We start from the raw sequence: 21,088 nt of genomic DNA on the forward strand, positions 1-21,088 counted from the left end.
AGTGTTTTGGCAAACTTAAGTTTAGCCAATATGTTGAAGAATATATTGAGAGGAGATTACTACCTATGAGTATAAACAAGTTGATGAAACTCCTATAATGGTGGTGCTGATAGACTGCATATATTGAAGTAAATGAACAATGACTACAGTATTTGTAGGTAGTAAAAAGAAGTCAAGACAGAGGTATCTCTAAGAATCAGTGAGCTAGATAAATAACTAGAGAAATTTACAAGGGGGGAAATGTATTTTATTATGAGAAATACATGAAGGTATTCATAAACATAACAGACCGGTAGGGTTAAATAAAGAACCGGGATGACTGATGAAGTAAGTTCTAGAAAAATGGGGATGGGGGATGACAAGAATGTCTTTGTTCTCTCACAATTACTGTGACAGGGTTTCATTTGAGGTCCAACTTTTAGCTCCTCTTCAAGGAAGCAGAAACTTTACTGACTAGAAAGAAAACTTTTATGGGCTGTGGTGCATGACTTGTTGAAAGACTTTCCAGAAAAAAGCCAAGATATGTACACTTGAGCCAAATCCAATATTATCACCTAATCTGTCTGCAAATCAGCCTCCGGACAGAGAGCTGATTTCAAGCCATTTCAAGTCTATCAGAAATAAATTCATGTAAGAAGGAAAGGGAGGGAAGGGAGGAAGAAAACAATCAACTAAGCTACAAAACCAAACAAACAATGAACCTAAAGAAACTTCAGAGTTTGAAGGTCATGAAAAATTGTGCAGTAGGTGGTATAGACCTATTCATGGTTGTGAGACACTACTAAGTTATTTATGAACAAACCTATGAACTGAAGTTTGAAATACTTAAGAGACTCTAAAGTTATGACAAACTATGAATTTAAGACAGAGCCTTAGATGGCTAGCTATGAATTTGGGAGACAAAAAAAGAAGGATGGTTCTTAGTTGGCTGGTGTGCACGTAGGTATGGAATTAATTTTGAAGTAAGTTGTTAGATTTGGGGTTTATGAAACGGAATATTATTCCAGGGTTATGAATTAACAGAAGAAAATATATTTTAAGATTCTCATGGCATATGTAAGGCAGGAAATTGGAAGTAGAAAGAAACCAAGAATCTGGGGTACTAACAACAATACAGTTTAAATGGCTCCAGATGATAAAGTCCTGAATTATGACAACTGTAAGACAAAAAAACTTGTCTAGTTTAGAGATATTTTTAGTGATGCTTCTGAGTTGAGGGTTACATAACCCCCAAGGGGAAATTGAATATCAGAATGCTAAACTATAGTTCTTTCAAAAGCAAATATAGGTTTTCCTGTGTTTTGACTTTGGGTCATATTATGCTATCACCCTATAATCCTGAAAATAGTGCAGACTTAATGATGCAGTTTAGTAGTAACAATTGGTTTAGGTGATAACTTTGGCCTATTTGATTTGGTTTTTCCTTGTAGTTTATAGTCCTTTCTGTTAGAAACTCATCATCTGGCATCCAAAATCCTGAAAACTCCTATCCTTCTTAAATACTGAATCCGAACAGTTCAGATCTGACTCAATTAAGCATAGATAAACTTCCCCTCATTGTGTGGGGGCTCCCTCTCAACAGATTGAATCTCTTTATGATTTCCCATAGTCATCAGTACTAAACCAAATGCTAAGGCTCTGGTTTCAAGATACTTTATAATACAGTGACAGCTACCTGCTATATCCATCTACCTTGCTGACTCCTTTTCTTCCTCCTTTCCAAGTTAAATCTACCACAGAATTGAAACTTCTCAGGTTGTGGATCCTCAAGGAAGATATAGACACGTCTGGGGCAGACCTAGCTCTCATATGCTCAATTCCATTACAATTTGTATTGTATTTTAGTTATTTTCTTGTCCACCTTAACTGACGAAGAAAAGAAAAAAAAGAAGAAAGAAAAGCTTCCTGCATCTTTCTATATAAGCAACTTGAAGCCAGGGCTCTAAATATTTTACCTTTTCATCACTTCATTATTACCTGATGAGTGCATCATGCTCCAGTCTGACCTCCTCCAATCACTCCTCAGCTTCTCTTCCCTGTGGAACAATGTATAGTTTCCCACAGCTGGGTTAATATTTCCTACCAGACAACTTTCTTGCCTAGGGTACTCAAAGGAGAGATAAAGCCGGGCTATCTTTCAAAATATTGACTTAGACCATACAATGAAAGGGTTTGCAGTGCCCTGTTGTCCCATGTCTTCTTTCTGCCATTTCTATCCACTTCACTAAGTCCCTGGCTAAAATTTGCACAAAGGATAGCCCAATGTCTATTAAAAGTCTATTAAATAAGTCAATATCTATTTCTCCCACCTTATAGGCACTCTAACTCATCAGAGATGATTACCTTGAAGCTACTCTCTTGCTTACTTCTAAAGCAGTGGGAAGAGACAATGCCCTGCATGTCCCACCTAGGGAAAGAGAAGCAAACAATCTCCCACTAGGAAAATTAATCCCTGTTTCTAGGATTTCCCCTTAAAATCCCATGTGTGTGTGTGTGTGTGTGTGTGTGTGTGTGGTGAGAGAGAGAGAGAGTGTACACCTAGGAAAAGTAATGGTAACAGTGTGTGAAAAATTAGTAAGTACTGATGTGATGTATCTGCTGAGTTCATTTTCTTAGCATTTATCTTGGATATATTGGCATGTTGAGTGCATATTATTTTTAGCTACAAGGCTTTCACTACAATTCTAAGACAACATGGAAACTATTATTCATTATTCTACTAGATATTTCAATTTGTAATTTCAGTTTAAAATGTTAAAGACAGTTTAGTCAAGTACATAGTCAAAGTTTAAGTGCTCAAGAAAAACTGGCTTTCAAACTTTTCTTCAATAAGACATGTGAATTTAACAAATTGAACATTAAACAGTGAAAAATAGCTGTAGGTCTTCTTTTCCATGCATGAATGTCTCCTCAGATTTTTCAAGCATCTTTATAAACATACCTGCACCCTAGGGCACACCAGAAAACACTCCATGCTAACACAGTGGTCTCTCGCTCTCTCTAATATTCTGACATCCACCTATTTTCCTCATCAGACCTATCTCCTCACTGATGTATAAATCCCAATTAATACATGGCTTTGCTTCATAAGCTTTGTAGCTTGGCCTTTCTTCTCTATTTCTTCATCTCTCATATATTCTGCCTTGAACTTAAATGGTTTCAGAAGTATAAAGTTTCTTAAAATAATTTATATATTGACCCATGAAATACTTGCTTTACTGTAACTATAACCCCTTATCTGAAACATAATGGTCCATTTCTATAATGCTGGACACATTAAACTGTTGTTACAGCCACTTCTTTTTAAATTGAGACTCCTTATTCATACTTTTCAAAAAACTTTTTATATTCATGATTTTGTGTTACAAATATCAGATGAGGCATTCCTATTAGCTTTATGATGGTGATATCCAGGTCCTATAATTAGACAGCCCAAAGGCTCCACAGTTTCTCTGGAAGCTTATATAAACTTCTCAGAACACCAAAATAGTGCTTTAGATCACCAAAGATCAGACCTTAGAAGCTTGATTTAGTCGTCTACATGATGACAGTTACTGAGTACTTGGAGCAGAGGACTTCTAAGCAGCACCTGGAAATCTTCAGAGCTATTGCAGGTTCCAGACCATGCAATAATGCAAATATTACAATAAGGAAAATCAAGGAAATTTTTTGAATGTTTACATTATATGGAAGTCACGTATGCAATAGCATTATGTCTCAGAAAACAATGTATATACCTTAATTAAAAAATCATTTACTGCTAAAAAATGCTATCACCTGAGCTTTCAGCAAATCATAATCACTGACCACAGATCATCATAACAAAGAATAATGCAAAAGTTTAAAATATCGTGAGAATTACCACAGTGTCACAGAGGGACACAAAGAGAACAAATGCTGTTGGAAAAATTGTGCCAACAGACAACAGACTTGCTAGATGCAGAGTTGCCACAAACCTGAAATCTGTAAAAGAAAAAAAAAGCATTGTCTGCAAAGTGCAATAAAGTCCAGCACAATAAAAAAAAAGATATGCCTGTACTGGGCAGAAAAAAGAAAACTCCAGAGCACAGATATACATGAGGCACAGGGAAGAGTCCAGAGCAACCATCTCCCACTGGACCTGCCCCAGGGAAGCCCTGATGGACTCAAGGTTACCACCTGAGCCAGCCCTTCTGGTTCAGGTCTGCTTTGTTTGGGCTTCTGGGAATGTCTGGGAAAAATCATGGAACTTGGGTTCCTGTGAGAAGTGGTTGTGTCCTCTATCTTCTTACCTTAGCTTATATATAAAGAAGCAGAGGACATCCAGACTGACAGGAATAATTGAGCTCTGCAACCCTGAACATCTGGCAGAGCATGTGGGGTTTACAATCTATTTTACCACCACACCTAGTTCTAAGATATTCTCAGAAATAGGAGGCAATCATCTCAAAGTTTTCATAGAAAAACCTAGTATTTGATAAATAAAGAAGACAACAACTATTATGGAATCGTTAGAGTTTGGAGTCTATGTGAATTACAGCATACCAATGGCTGAGAATGTAGCCAAAGAGAAGTGAGGAATCCTGCGAGTGGAAATAATGAGGTGAGAAACACAAATGCGTATTGTAAGTAAATAATCTGGTGACAATGTATAGGAGGATTTGGTACGGAGAAACTGAGACCGTTATGCTATTTTATTATTTTGAAACTTTATAGGATATTAAAAATACAAGATTGTTTTACAGTAATAAAAAGATCATAACTTAAGAAAAGGCTGAGAAACTTTTTGGTAAAGGGATATAGCCTGTTCTATTTCTTCTGTTGTCTAGTCTGCTATGTGGTAGAGATTTGGGAGTCTAGAGAGATATTAAAAGGTAATAAATATTATGATAATTATTTAAAATATCATCCCATGGGAATACCTGGAAAGAGACATTCATCTAAAATAAGTTCCAGGGGCACCTGGGTAACTCAGTTGGTTAAGCCTCTGACTCCTGATTTAGGCTCAGGTCATGATCTCACATTTGTGAGTTTGAGACCCACATAGGTCTTCATGTAGTGGTGAGTTACACAGAGAGTTGGACACCAGGGCTTTTCTTTCCAGGAAGCAGCTTTATTCGTGCCAGCACGGGCTCAGCATGGTTAAGACCCAAAAGGCTGGGCCGCGAGTGTAGCGGGGCATTGCCTCTTGAACAATTTTTGCTCTTTTGTCTCCCATCTATGGTAACATACAATCTGAATGGGTGCTTTATGTTACAGAGTCGTGAGGAGTGTTGCCCATGCACACATAGCCAGGATGCCCTCTCTTTTCTTGACATTTTCACCACATTCCTTAGGGAGAGGCTCTACCACATCTACACAGAGAGTGCGGAGCCTTCTTGGGATTCTCTCGCTCCCCCTCTCTCTGTTTCTCCCCTGCTTGTGTTCTCCCTCTCTCAAAAGAAATAAACTTAGAAAAGAACATAGTATAAAAAAATAAAATAAGTTTCAGAAAGATTAATAAAGGACATCTGGGTACCTGGCATAATAGGTAGAATTTTAATAGGCTCACATGGATAAATGTTTGCATATCTATTATCACAAATTATCAATGATCTGCTCAAGGGCAAGTATTCTCTTTCATTCAACAACAACAAAGAAACATTTAGTGCTTTATTGGGCTTCTAAAGCTGGGAATGCCTTCAAGGAAGTCACAGTTTAATAGGGAATAAATGAAGAAAAAATATAATTTGTACCCATGAAATGACTAAGCAAGAAGAGATATAAGTAACAGAAATAGCATGGTAGCAGTGGAGCAAGGAAATCCAAGATAGGCTTTTCAGAAGATTTAAAACTTAAGGTCATTTTTGAAGTCTGAGAGTTTGTTAGCTGGAGTGCAGTAGTTTTTAAGGATAGTGTTATAGATATATTTGAGAAAAGTTTTCAGAAATATGAACACATACATGTTTTGAAAGAAAATATTGGTAAATATTTTGGTGCCTTAAAAACCACACAAAACAAATACATAATCTAAGACGCTACAGAATATTGAGGTTGAGTGCACAGAAGAACCCCCTTACAAGAGATTAAATAACCTTGGGCAAATTACTTATTTTCTATCTGCCTCAGTAATCCCTCTATAAAATAGGTGATAAAGTCTTACCATTCCCTTATAGGGTTATTGTCAAGATAAAATACAATGTTAACTGATATAAACATAGTATTGGTATGAGTGCTGAAAAACAAATACTCCCACACAATAAAGGGAAGCATGTAAGGTGCTAAATTTTTCTTTGTAAATTTGAGTAAATATATCAAAATTTGAATGCAGTTTCCCAGTAATTCTGTTTCCAGAAAGTACCCCACACATAAACTCAGTTAATACTAAAAAGAAATGTATATAATGATGTCTACATGAAAATTGTTTGTAATAGCTAAAAATAACAGAAAAACTAATTCTTTATTCAAGAAGATAATAAATAAATTATGGTTATTGATACAACAGAATATATCATATATTTTTTTGAATTAGTGAATTAAAGCTTGGGGGAGTTGACAAGATGGCAACATAGGAGGTTCCTGAGCACCTCTCCTGACATTGGTACACTGAATGTACAGCTATATGCTGAGCATTCCCCTGAAAGAGACCCAGAAACTAGATGAATGACTACTACATATAGGGAGAATAAAAAAATACCTACTGATAAGAATGGCTGAGATACACTCTTGCCATAAACCACAATCCTTGCACAGTGCCATATAATCAGGCAGGAACCTTTAACTCTCAGCTTCTTCCTGAGCAGCAAAAGATTTAGACCCCAAAACTAGCAATCAAAACATTAAGACTCCCACTGGAGAGACAGCATTCCCCCAACTGACTATTTTTGAAAGCCAGTGGGGCTTGCACCCATGAGACCCACAAGCAGCTGCAAACCTCCCTAGAAAGTGGGGAAGCCTGCTAGACCACTCTCCCTCCTTCTCTCTCCAGCCCACTCCACATTGCCCTCCCTGCAAAGAGTTTGCACACACAATGTGCCTCTGCTACTATTGTAGCCACCCAAGGGATGTGGTCCCTGTATTGCCTGGCTCTCACAGCCAAAGTGCTTCCTATTTCCAAGGGCTCAGCTCAGTGGGAACAGGGTAAAAAAATTCTATCTCTGCTTTCTGAAAAAAAAAAAAAAAAAACTTTTTCAAGTACTTTCCAAGCTGCTGCCTTAAGGGTCCAGATTCTAATTAGTCTGCATCTAGGTGCTTAGTGCAACCTTCCCCTTTGCAACACTGGCAGGTTTTGGCATCCTCTCCACTTCTGGGAGCCACGAAAAAAAAGAAAGAAAGTCGACAATCAAAAAGTGTCAAAGACAGGGGCGCCTGGGTGGCTCAGTCGGTTAAGCGGCCAACTTCAGCTCAGGTCATGATCTCACGGTCTGTGAGTTCGAACCCCGTGTTAGGCTCTGTGCTGACAGGTCAGAGCCTGGAGCCTGCTTCAGATTCTGTGTCTCCCTCTCTCTGACCCTCCCCCGTTCATGCTCTGTCTCTCTCTGTCTCAAAAATAAACGTTAAAAAAAAATTTAAAAAAAAAAGTGTCAAAGACAAGTAGGAGCTTGGGCCAGGCTGATTGATGAGATGTATATCCTATATGAATCCACTCTGCCAAGATTGGGAGGGTAGATGTTTTATATAATATTAAAAACCACATGGTCATAGAAAAAGAAAGAAAGAAATATGTTCCAAACAAAATAACATGACAAATATCCAGAAACATATTTAGTGAAAGAATGATAAGTGTTTTGATCTGATACAGTTCAAAATAATGGAAATCAAGATACTCACCAAGATCAGATGAACACCAAGAACAATGCATGAACAAAGTGAGAATCTCAACATAAAATAGAAAAAGGTAACAAACAGAAATAACAGAACTGAAAATATAGTAATTGAACTGAAAAAAAAAACAATAGAAAAATTCAACATCAGACTAGATAAAATGAAGAAAGGATCAGCAAACTCAAAGACAGGGCAATGGAATACATCTAATCACAGAATGAAAAAGAGTGAAGACAGCTTACAAGACATATGAAATACCATCAATTGGGACACTATAAGTATTTTAGGCACCCCAACATGAAGAGAAAGAGAGAGAAAAGGGAAGAAGCATATTCAAAGAAATAATAGCTGAATATACCCCTCACCCAGGAAAAGAGACAGACATCTAAATCCAGAAAGCCCAGAGACCACCACATAACATGAATTCAAAGAGACCACATTGAAACACATTATAATTAACTTTTCAAATACTAAAGAAATGGAGAGAACCTTAAAGAAGAGAAAAGCAACTTGACATATGCAAAGGAAACCTCGTAAGACTATAAGCAGATTTTTCAGCAGAAACTTTAAAGACTAAATAGGAGTGGTATGATATATTCAAAGTGCTGAAAGAAAAAAAAGCTGCCAGCAAAAACAAAAACAAAAACGAAACTCAACTGGCAAAGCTGTCCATCAGAATTAAAGGAAATAAAAGGAGTTTTCCAGAAAAACAAAAGCTGAAGAATTTAATTATCACTAGAAAGGTAGTAAAAGAAATATTACAAGGAGTTCTTCAAGTGGAAACAAAAGGATGCTAATTACTAACAGGAATACATATGGAAGTATAAAACTCACTGGTAACAGTAAATATACAGTTAAATTCAGAATGCTCAAAAGTTGCAACAGTCTTAGGTAAATCACTTATGAGCCTAGTATGAAGGATAAAAATAAAAGTATCAAAATAACAATAATCTGGTAATGGATTGCAATATAAAAAAATGTAACTTCTGACATCAAAAACAAAAAAAAATGTGAGGTGAGTGTAATATTGAAGAGATTTTCTGTTGTTTAAAGTTAAGTTGTTATCAGCTTAAAAGAGATGGCCATAATTATAAGATATTTTATGTAAGCCTAATGGTGATCACAAAAGCAAAAAATCTGTAGTAGATACACAAAAGACAAAGAGAAAGGACTCAAACATGTCACTGTAAAAAAAATATTAATTCACAAAGGGAGCAAAAAAATGATATTAAAAACTCATAAGAAAAATGTAATAAAATGGCAATAGTAGCCTGTACCTATTACTAATTACTTTAAATGTAAATTGACTGAATAAATAATAACTAAACAGCATAGAGTGGCTAAGTAGATTTAAAAAATGACAAGACCCAAGGATCACCTGGGTGGCTCAGTCAGTTAAGCGTCCAACTTTGGCTCAGGTCATGATCTTGCAGTTCATGACTTGGACCCCTATCTTGGATTCTGTGCTGACAGTTTAGAGCCTAGAGCCTGGAGCCTGCTTTGGATGCTGTCTCTCTCTCTCTCTCTCTCTCTCTCTCTCTCTCTCTCTCTCTCTTTCTCTGCTCTCTGCCTCCCCCAAACACTCACATTCTGTCTGTCTCTCTCTTTCTCAAAAATAAACATTACAAAAAATGGCAAAATCCAATTATGTACTGCTTATAAGAGACTCACTTCAGTTTTAAGGATACACATACACTGAAAGTGAAGAGATGGAAAAAGATATTCCATTCAAATGGAAATCAAAGAAAGCAACAATAGCTATATCAGTCAAGACAGACCTTTAAGCCAAAAGACAAAAAACTGCATAATAATAAACTGCATAATAATAAAGAGGTCAATTCATCAAAAGGATGTAACATTTGTAGGTAGTTATGTACCCAACATAGAGACATCTTAACATATGGGGCAAATATTAACAGAGTTGAAGGGAGAAATAGACAGCAATGCAATACCAGCAAGAGACTTCAATTCCCCACTCTGAACAATAGATAGATCATTCAGACAGAAAGTTGATGAGGACATATTAGACTTAAAAGACACATTAGACCAGATGGACCTAACAGATATTTATAGAACTCAACTCAAAAGTAGCAAAAGAAGCATTCTTCTCAAGCACACATGGAACATTCTCCAGAATAGCTGTTATATTAGGCCAAAAGACATGTCTTGATAAACTAAAGAAGGCTGAAATCATGTTAAACATCTTTTCCAACTACAATGGTATAAAACTATAAATCAATTACAAAAAGAAATCTAGAAATTTCACAAATACGTGGAACTTATGTTCAAACATATGTTTGAGCAACCAATAGGCTAAAAAAAATCAAAAGAGAAAAAAAATCTTGAGAGAAATGAAGATGGAAACACAGCATGCAAAAACTTGTGGGATGCAGCAAAAAAAAGGAAAAGTTACAATGGAAAACTACTTTTAGAAAAGAGAGACATTTCAAGGAAACAATCTAACTTTGCAACTCAAGGAACTAGGGGGAAAGGCCCAAAGTTAGCAGAAGGAAGGAAATAACAAAGATCAGAGATGAAATAAATGAAAAAGAGACTACAGACAAAAGAAAAGATTAATGAAACTATGAACTGATGTTTTGAAAGGTAAAATAGACAATTTTTTATCTAGATTTGTCAAGAAAAAGGGAGACAGGACTTCAATAAATGATATTATAAATGTGAGGAGACATTACAATTAACACTACAGAAATAAAAAGGATGATGAGACTACTATAAATAATTAGATATTAACAAATTGAACAACCCAGGAGAAATGAATAAATTCCTAGAAACATAAAACCTACCAAGACTGAATTATTCAATGGAAACTTCCAGGGAAGACAGTGGAGTCCTAACCTCACCTCTCCCACGAATACACCTAGATAACACCCACATCAGTGGAAACAACCCAGAAAATGACCTGACAACTGGCAGAGCAGACTCTCCACAGCTAAACACAGAGAAGAGGCCACATCAAAAAGGGTAGGAAGGCCAGAGACATGCTCAGGAACCAAACTGAGCTACGAAACTGCAGCAGGAGGGACACCGCAAGCACAAAGAAGGGAGAAGAGCAGACCCCACATTAGGCACACCAGGCATGGTGCCTAGCTGGCTCAGCCGATTGAGTGTCCTACTTCAGCTCAGGTCATGATCTTCTGGTTCATGGGATTGAGCCCTGCAACAGGCTCTGCACTGATGGTTCAGAGCCTGCTTAGGATTCTCTCTCTCCCTTTCTCTCTGCCCCTTCCCTACTTGCATGCTCTTGCTTTCAAAATAAATAAACTTTAAAAAAAATAAATAGGTTCAAAACTGGGAAAGCCAGAAAGCAATTGGAATCTAAGTTATCACCCTTAAAGAAATAGTATAATAAATAACTGCTGAGATAAAGCATAAAAGCTGTAGCTTGGGGAAAAAAAAACCTGGGGTATAGGAAGAGGAAGATTTATTTACTAATTTCAGAACATGTGCTAGAGGGGCAGGGATATTTCAGACAGTTCTACAAAAACAAAAGAGTTTGCCGTACCATTTACCTCTCCTGCCCAGCTGCATAGATATAGGACAACTGTGGGAACAAGCTCAGTGGGAACACTCAGTATCAAGCTTCATAAAAGCACACCCCATCTTATCTTTCCTGTAGACCCACCCCTCCAAACAGCCCTCTACAGTTCTCCAAAGTAGCTAAAGGTCCCCTCACACAGCAGATGATTTCACACTTGGCTAACACCAAGTGTCCCACCCCCATCTTCTCTTATGGATGTGCCCCTTCCAAACCCTCCTCAGCAAGAATTCATCCAAAGCAGGACCACTGGCATGGTAGTGTGCAAGCAGTCCTGGCAGGGCCAGAACCACTACAAAGGGACTCCTATCCTGGGGAGGGAGGAAGATAGCCACAAACATAGTTCAACTGCAGCCCCAGAAGTGGGATGGGGACAGACATCTGGTCTACCAGCAAAAGCCACACTCACCAACCAAAACTTCACAGGGGACAACACAGGGAAAGCACCCTGTACTCTGGTGCCATTTGGCCCTGGCAAACATGTGTTTTGACCCAAGTCAACCCCCAGGTGACCCCAGACCAGCCCATTAACGGCACAGGGACCAAACCATGCCCATATGAGGCAAAAAGAGAGCCACAGCAGACAACTGGGTTGAAGGAAAATGTGGCTCAGCCACAATAGTAGGGCACATGAAACATCCATATGAGACATCCCAGAAGCTCCAGGATCTGGTGAACAGAGGACATTGTACTGCAGGGAACTAAAGTATCTCCTTTTTGTAAAGCCACTGCTTAAGATCAGGAGACATGGCTGACTTTCCTAACACATAGAAACAGACACAGAGAGTTACACAAAATGAGGAGACAGAGGAATATGTCCCAAATGAAAAAAAAACAAAAAACAAAAAAAACAGACAAAATCACAGCAAGAGACCTAAATGAAACAGACATAAGTAACATGCCTGATAGATAATTTAAAGTAATAGTTATAAAGATACTCTCTGGAATTGAGAAAAGAGTGGAGGATCTCAGTGAGACTCTCAACAACGAGTGAAAACATAATCAGAAATGAATAATTCAATAATCAAGGTTAAAAATACACTAGTGGAGGGGCAAGTGGGTGGCTCAGTTAAGGATCTGACATTTTTTGAAGTGTTCCTTTTTCTTCTGTTGTTTGGCAGAGTTTAAGAAGAATTGGTATTCATTCTCTAAATGTATGTACAATTCACTCAACCATTACTGCTTATAAACAGAGTATGTTTTCTCAGAGAATAATTTGTCAAAATGAGTAATGGATAATTATATATAAAATATTCAGTATTTTTCTAAAACATTATAAAGAATACAATCTTTTTCCATGAAAATACATTTTTCAGGGGCACCTGAGTGGCTCAGTCAGTTAAACATCTGACATTAGATCAGGTCATGATCTCGCGGTTCCTGAGTTTGAGCTCCATATCAGAATCTGTGCTGACAGCTCACAGCCTGGAGCCTGCTTTGGATTCTGTGTCTCCCTCTCTGCCCCACCCCTGTTTGCTCTCTCTGTCTCAAAAATGAATAAATATTAAAAAAAAATTTTTAATAAAAATACATTTTTCAAAAGGCATAAATTTTACTCATTAATATCCCACTTATTCTAGAAACATTGATGCTTTCTGATTCATGCTTATTTGACTCATTCATTGTATGAAGTTTTTTTCTCATAATACTCTTTATAAACAAATTCAACTAGCAAATTCTTATGTATCTTTAAATACTATGGATATTTACACTTAAATAAATCTGGAGAATTATAAACTTGGGACACTGTTAAATAGTAGGTAGTTATGTGTATTAAACACAAACTTCTTTAATGGATTTCCAGAATCCAAAAGGACAAAGTCAAAACTCTAAGCTTAACCTTTATATAGATTCATTCCCTGTTTAGGCTTCAGGTCTATTACACTTCTTCACTTTTCTTTTTTTCTTTTTAATTTTTCCTTTAATGTTTTTACTTATTTTTGAGACAGAGAAAGAGCATGAGCAGGGGAGGGACAGAGAGAGAGGGAGACACAGAATCTGAAGCAGGCTCCAGGCTCTGAGCTGTCAGCACAGAACCTGACGCGGGGCTCAAACTCACGGACTGTGAGATCATGACCTGAGCTGAAGTCGGACACTTAACCGACTGAGCTACCTACCCAGGCACCCCTTCACTTTTATTTCATGGATAAATCTGCCTCATAATTGAAGACTTTGTGGCTTAAATCTTCCAGAAAGTTTTATCTATCATTCATAGCTCAATTTCATGTATTTCTGCCATAGCTTGTGTCACAATTTCTTGCTTTGGTTTTCTCCACATAAATAGTAAGCTCCACAAGAACAAGCTGTGGGCTCTGTATTTATTCATTCAATATATATGTATCAAATTATCTACCAGCTACTCTGATAGGTACTGGAGAAGATGTTTACAGAAGTCAGATATGGATTCCACCCTTAGAAAGGAAATACATTAAAAAAACATAGTCTCAATTGCAATCACTGTTAGAAAGGAGAAATGTCAGAATTTATATATAAATTGCATTCTTAATAGAGAACAGTTTTGGTTGTAGGACTATGTATTTTAGTGAAGAAAGAAATTCACCATTGTTTCACTATTAAACACTTGCCAGATGCTACACCCTGGCAGGACTGGGCTACACCTTGAGAAAATGGAGACAAAAGACATATTTTGTCAAATCCTCAAAACTATCTTTTAGGGTTAGTATTATTAACTCATTCTTGATGTAAGATTCAACACTGCATTCCAGGTCATCAAGGAAAAAGTGTTATAGTAGGATTTGAATCCAGGCCCAGTGAATTTAGACACAAGGTTCTTTATGTCACACAGGCTGCCTCCTGAATGACTATTATGAAGGTGCAGTAAAAAAAAGGCTGTAGTATCAGCTTTCCCCTAGGAGCTGCATCCTCTCTGCCTATTCCCAGATTTTTACTTATTTTTTCTTGATTATACCCTGTGGTTTCAGTCTTCAGGCCCAGATAAATATTGACTTTCCAAGGATCTTTTTTAACATATTATAAAAAACAGATTTTACTCACAAAATATTAGTTTAATATCCAGGCATCTTTTTTTGTTTAAATCCAAGTTAGTCAACATATAGTGTAATAATGGTTTCAAGAGTAGAATTTAATGATTCCTCACTTACATACAACACCCAGGGCTCATCTCAACAAGTGCCTCCCTTAATGACCATCACTCATTTAGCCCAACGTGATTGAAATTATGTATTTGTCTTTCTCTGACTTATTTCGCTTAACATAATACACTCTAGTTCCATCCGCAATGTAGCAAATGGCAAGATTTCATGCTTTTTTGACCACCGAGTAATATGCCATATGCATCTTTTAATATAAATTATATCAATAATATTTGCAATGGATTCTCCATTTATCAAATTTAAATTTTCCTTGAAAAAGGCACTTTTTAAAAATCATCTTAATCATTTTTAAATGCAAAATTAAGCATTATTCACATTGTTGTGCAACAGATCTCCAGAACTTTTTCATTTTGAAAACAAACTCTATACCCATGGAACAACTACTCATTCCTACATGCTGCCAGCCCCTGAAAACCAACATCCTACTTTCAGTTTCTGTGAATTTGACATTAGATCCCTCATTTTCCAGAGTGCTTTGAAATCCAAATTTTATTCAAGAAGATGGTGGATTGTTACACAACAGAAAAAAACTTAAAATTAAAAACACTAAAATAGCTTTCTTAAATTATTCTGAATTTTCCATTGTAGAGTAAAATATGTAAAACTAAAATATATACTTTCAAATAATTATCCACAAAATAGACCAAAATTTAGAAAGCATAACTGTTTCAACTTAACTTATTGCTTCCTCATAAATATATTTGAACTAAACATGTAATGGGGTAAAATTATAAAATTTGTATTATTACACCTAGAAAGGAGGAAAATTAAATTACAGAGGGTTCTTAAAGTGCATTGTCCTATAGTTTTAACTTCTTTTAAAAGACCTGATGTAAATATGAAAAAAATATCAATCACTTACTAGGACTGAATTATTGTCTGGTACTTTTTTCTATTATGAAACTATTTTGCATTAAGCAATAAACACAGAGTAAAGAAATGGCCTGTTAAATTTGGGTAAGAACCAAGTGCTAAAGAAAATCAGTCTGTTCTGCATTGGATGCAACATCAGGACACTTTTAGTTTTAAATTTATTTTATTTTTATTTTTCCCACTTTATGGAGGTAAAAACAAGTAAAACTTATATATTTAAGGTGTGAAATGTGATTGATATATACTGTGAAATGGTTACCACAATTAAGCTAATTAACATTAACAGCACGTCACTTTTTTGGGGGGTGTTGATAACACTGAAGATCTACTTTTAGAAAAATGTAAGCATACAATACAGTATTATTAATTCTAGCCATCATATTTTACAGATCTCTAGAACATTGTTGTCCTGCATAATACTTTGTCCTCTTTCACCAACATCTTATTTCTCCCACTCCCCAGCCTCTTGCAAATGCCATTCTACTATTTCTGTGTTTCACTTTTTCAGATCACTTTTAGATCACTTATAAATGATATCCTGCGTTATTTGTCTATGTCTCATTTATTTCATGTAGACTTACATCCTCCAGATTCATCCATGTTGTTGAAAATGTCAGGATTTCCTCTTTTTTAAGGAAAAACATCTAAGTCTATTTTACGCTGATAACTTCAATTGCATTTTAAAAAATCTATTTTTTTACACTCCCACCTCGTTTTTTGCTATCGATTCCATAGTTTTATATATTCATATTGTATATTAATAATTTATTGTAGCTATAGTTATTTTTAATACTTCTGTCTTAAATTTTATACTAGAATTAAGTGACTTTATGCATCACTATTCCAGTATTAGAGCATTCCGATTTTGACTATAGATTTACCTTTACTAGCAAGTTGAATACTTTCATGTGTTTTCATGTTTTCACTTAGCATTCTTTTATTTCAACTTGAACTTCATTTAGTGTTTCTTGTAAGGAAAGTCTAGAGGGGATGAACTCCCTTAACTTGGTCTGGGAATATTCTTCTCTTTATTTCTGAATAACAGCTTTTCCAGATAACAGTAATCTTGTTTGACAGATTTCATTTTTTTTCAGCACTTTGAATAGGTTATCCTGCTTCTTCCTGCCTTGTAAGCATTCTGCCTAGATATCCACTCGTAGCCTTATGTTCATTCCCTTGTATGTAACCGTTTCCAGCCAGACTCTTGCTGTCAAAATTCTGTCTTTGACATTTGACCATTTGATTATAATGTGCCTTTGCATCATCTTCCTTATGCTGATTTTGCCTGGGGTCCCTTGATCATCATGAATCTGTATATCCATATCCCCTCCCAAGATTTCAGAAGTCTTCATGTATAATTTCCTTACACAAGTTTTTTTACCTTTTCCACCACTCCTTCTGGGACTCCCATAATGCATACATTTATCTTCTTAATGGAGTGTATTAGGTCCCATATATTTCCTTCACTCCTATCTTGTTTTTTTTTTTTGTTTTTGTTGTTTTTAAGTTTATTTATTTTGAGAGAGAGGAAGAGAGAGTAGGGGAGGGGCAGAGAGAGAGGGAGAAAGAAAAAGCCAAGCAACCTCCACACTGTGAGTGCAGAACCTGATGCAGGGCTCAGTTTCACCACCATGAGATCATGACCTGAGCCAAAGTCAGACACTTAACCTACTGAGCCACCGAGGCATCCCTATGTTTTGTTTGTTTGTTTTAAAATTTTGTTCCTCTAACTGGCTAATTTCAGATAACTCATCTTCAAGTTTGATTCTTCTGCATGAAGCAGTGTCATCACTCAGGTCACTAAACAGTTACCAGTATTGTAGAAATCTCCAACATACTGATTCCAATTACTATCCCTTCTCGTATCCCCAAAGTAGTAATTCATAATCCCATATATGTTTACTTGTGTTTTGTTTAATAAAATGAATCTTCATTGTGTATGTTTTTGTGTCCAACTTCTCTTATACAACCTAATTTGTGAATCAAACCCAAATTGCTATTCAGACCTACAGTTTTTACATCTTGACGCTAGGTTGCATTGCATTCCATGAGGAGATCTCAAATTATCAATCTATTCTACTCTTCATGGCCATTTAGATTGTTTTCACATTTTGGCTTTTTTTAATGTTTGTTTGTTTTGAGAAAGATAGTGTAATTGAGCGGGAGAGAGAGAGAGAGAGAGAGAAAGAGAGAGAGAGAGAGAGAGAGACTGAGAATCCTAATCAGGCTCCACTCTCAGTGCAGACATCATGACCTGGGCTGAAATAAAGAGTTGAACGTTTAACCGACTGAGCCATCCAGGTGTTGCTCAGGTTTGGTTTTTAGAAATATGCTGCTGTAAACATTCTTGCACATACCATTTTCATATATGCATATTTTGGGGCTATACATCTAGAAGTGAAATTGTTGGGTCATATTGTGTGCATATTGTTTAACCATTAAAAATACTGCCAACGTTTTTTCAAAGTATGTTGCATACAAAAATTTTTATACCCATCAGCATTGAAAATGAGTTCCCACTGCTCCACTCCTTATTGTCACTTGGTATTTGTTGCTCTTCAATTTTTGACATTCTGGTATGCATTTAGAGGTATCTAATTGCTATTTTCATGTTCGTTTCCCTGATGACTAATGAAGCTGGGAACTTTTTCACAAATTAATGACTTTTGGCTATAATCCTATGTTAAATTGCTATTCAAGTCCCATGCCAATTTTTCTTTGGAGTTGTCAGTCTTTTACTATTTGTGGGAGTATGTCAGTTATATGTATATGCATTTCTAACAGAATTCTTGTTTTCATTTCCTCAAATATTAAACATAATCACTTTAAAATGCATGTCTGAAAACTCCATTATCTGAATCCCTTATCTCTGTTTCTATTGCTCAGGGAGGTACATTTAGGGGGAAGTGGGAAAAGATTCAATAGTTAAGCTGCCTCTGGATGCTGAGAAGAATTTTACAAAAAAAAAAAAAGAAAAATAGAATAAAATGACACAACAGTGGAACAATTTTCATTCTTTAAACCACAGATTTGAAAGGAAACAAAACATACAAGAAATATGATCAAGCTGAGATAGGGTCTGAGCAAGGCTTTTACTGGGACAACTCCATTTTGAATTATCCTACCAACAGCCCAAATCCCTCACCCCCTTGCCCCACCTCATGAAAATGAGTGGGTTTGGGGTAGGAATTGTACTTAAACAAATAAGAAACACAATTATGGTGTAATTTGCTTCATTTTGTCAAAGATCTGGGGAGGAAATTGGTAAGAACTTTTGCTAAAGACAAAAGAATTTATGTATTTTTAAGCTTTTTGATTCCAAACATTTCTGGATTTTTTGGTCTACTGCATTTCCCACTAATGTGATCAAGTTAGTGTGGTAAAACAATGAAGACAGAAGTCGATATTTTCACCTACTGTATCTGTAATAGTAATTTTGTTAGAGAAACTAATGCCTGAGAGAGCCTAGAATTCATTGACCTTCTGCACAGTATCCTTTTGACTGGATTAAGATTTACTTAGGTAGCCTAATTACAGATAACTCTTCCTGCCCTCATGATTTCCCCTTGCTGATATGGTCTGTCTAATACAGACCGTTACCAAAAGGCATTATCAAGACACTTCACATTTGAACCATCTTATAATATCTACTGTTAGCAATTATCTATCATGTCCAAAAAAGTAATCATTTATTAAATTGTTCAACAGTCTATGGAATTTAGAATAGTTGTTTCTAGGGGCGCCTGGGTGGCTTGGTCGGTTAAGCCTCTGACTTCGGCTCAGGTCATGATCTCACGATCCGTGAGTTCGAGCCCCGCGTCGGGCTCTGTGCTGACAGCTCAGAGCCTGGGGCCTGTTTCAGATTCTGTGTCTCTCTCTCTCTCTGCTCCTCCCCTGTTCATGCTCTGTCTCTCTCTGTCTCAAAAATAAATAAACGTTAGAATAGTTGTTTCCCAGGAAAAAAGATGGGTGCAGAAATGTGTTTATAGGTGTAAAGAACAAATAGAAATGGAGTTTTCTTTGGAGATTCTATGGACTTCCCAGGATATCACATATATATGCACACATAGTTTATTTTGGAGAGGTTTTAGAATTGTAGAAAAACTAGGAAGATAATATAGAGAATTAATGTATATTCCATACCAGTTCCCCCTATTAATATCTAATGTGAGAATGGTACATTCATTAGATTAATAGATCAATATTGAGCCACCTTATTAATATCTATACATTATTCAAATTTCCTTTTCATCTAATGTTCTTTTTCTCTTTAAAATCCATTTAGGATATCACATGATGTGTGGTAGTCATTGCACTTAGGCTCCTCTTGACTATGACAGCTGCTGAGAATTTTTCTTATTGCTGATGACCTTGATAGTTTGGGAAGGTAGTTTGGACTAATAGCCAGGTATCTTTCAGAACATCCCTCCATTGGGATGTGTCTTATGTTTAGACAAGTGTTATATGTTCTTGACCACAGAACACAGTTCTATTTAATTTCACTGTATCAAAGGTATAAAGTAATAACCTAACTTCCATTGTTGTTAACTTTGGTTACACTATTGAAAGACCCCATAACTGTTTTTCAGATTTCTCCACTGTAAGATAATTCTTCCCTCTTTCCATAAAATACTCTGGAGGAATGTCCCCACTTAATGGAGAATTATGTTCTACTTCCTTGAAGATGGAATAGTTAACATAAATAATTTCAAATTCTTCTGCATGAAAGATTTGTTTCCTCATTTATTTAATCATTAATTTCACTGAAATCGACTCATGGGTATTTGTTTTATAGTTAAAATTTAATGTTAATTTGTTCTTGATCAAATTGTTCCATATTTGGATAGTGGGTGCTTTTCCAGTGGTCTCCTGTCCTTTGACATGCTCTCAAATTGTGGGGGAGAGGGATATTTATGTTTCCAGGCTTTTTTTCTTTTCAACACTATTATTTTTCTGGTGGTGTAAAATACTTCAGGTTCATATTATACATTCCCTGCCCTATTCCTAGAATCAGCTATTCCTCCTAAGAGTTGTGGTTCTTTTTATTGGAGCATGGTATTAGAAACCAAAATCTTGGTTCTAGGCACTAGGTGTGATCTTTGCTACTGGAGTATTGTTGCTCTTAGGCTCTCTCAGCTGATACAGCAAGGAAAAATAAGTGTATAGACTAATCCTTGTAATCAAAATTTATAATTTTTATAAATATAAGTGTAAATATGTAATTGACATATTTAAAAATCTTTATTTAAGGTGAATGAGTTCATACTCCTACCTTTAACTCTAATCCACTGCCAAGAGTCACTCTACTCTCTTTCCCTAGCATATGTGTATATTCTCACTCCAAGAGTGAGAAACTAGACTCCCCCCATTCACTTGCCATCTACTTGTTTAATTCTAGTATACATATATGGCAAAATTAAAATTGTTAATCTATACACTATGGGAAATAACTTCACCAACTAAAGTAAAGTGCTTCTTACATGTAAATTATTTTACATTTAATCCTTATGGAATCTACTCTATTCCAAAATTACTTAGGTCAGCAGATGACCTCATCCCCTTCAAAGAAGCTGTTTCACACATTTGTAATACAGTTATATTTTTTGTCTTATTCTGCATTCCATCCTGAAATATGGACCTTCCAAATCAATTTAAATTATGTAACATTAATGTTCACTCTTTGTGCTGTAAAGGGTATGGGTTTTGACAAATGTATAATATATCAACTATTAAAGTATATATG

Source organism: Acinonyx jubatus, chromosome F2, assembly GCF_027475565.1.
Source record: "Acinonyx jubatus isolate Ajub_Pintada_27869175 chromosome F2, VMU_Ajub_asm_v1.0, whole genome shotgun sequence".
Lineage (NCBI taxonomy): Eukaryota > Metazoa > Chordata > Mammalia > Carnivora > Felidae > Acinonyx > Acinonyx jubatus.